General features: G+C 76.1%; 1 protein-coding gene across 15 annotated transcripts in view; it reads right to left on the bottom strand.

The window, feature by feature from the left end:
* DAB2IP (DAB2 interacting protein) overlaps positions 1 to 385 on the bottom strand; it is a 202076-nt gene that overhangs the window by 52984 nt on the left and 148707 nt on the right. Inside the window, exon 1 of one of the 15 annotated variants that reach the window (XM_014942906.1) lies at positions 311 to 378. The exons of the other annotated variants lie outside the window; for them this stretch is intronic. The gene's annotated coding sequence lies outside the window, so the exon portion shown is untranslated. Of the gene's footprint in view, positions 1 to 310; positions 379 to 385 lie in introns of those variants that run through there. 15 annotated transcript variants of the gene reach the window in all.

Genomic DNA, 385 nt, shown 5'->3' with positions numbered 1-385 from the left:
TCTCCCGCCGCGGCCCTGCCCGCCCAGCCCGGCCGCCTCCCCGCAAATAACCCGCAAAACGTGACATCTTCAAACGCACCGGATCGCGGAGGGAGCGCGGCTAAAAATAAACAATCCCCCGCCGAGCACCGGGGCCGGGAGGGACCGGGGGGGAGCTGCGACCACCCGCCCCACAACCGGGCGGCTCCTGCCCGCCCCCGGCCCCGCTCCGGGCCTTCCTCCCACCCCTCCCGGGGGATGCCCGGGGTCCGGGTCCCCGCAGCCGCTGCGCGGAGTTTGGAACCGGGGCCGTTCCCCCGCACTCACTCACCCGCAGGGCCCGCTCCGCTTCGGCCATGTCCGCGCTCCCGCCGGCCCCGGGCGGGCCGTACCCACCCCCTCCCCG

This window comes from Calidris pugnax, unplaced genomic scaffold (assembly GCF_001431845.1).
Source record: "Calidris pugnax isolate Ruff unplaced genomic scaffold, ASM143184v1 scaffold102, whole genome shotgun sequence".
NCBI lineage: Eukaryota > Metazoa > Chordata > Aves > Charadriiformes > Scolopacidae > Calidris > Calidris pugnax.
Note: the sequence above shows the minus strand (reverse complement) of the source record. Positions and strands in the feature narration are given on the sequence as shown.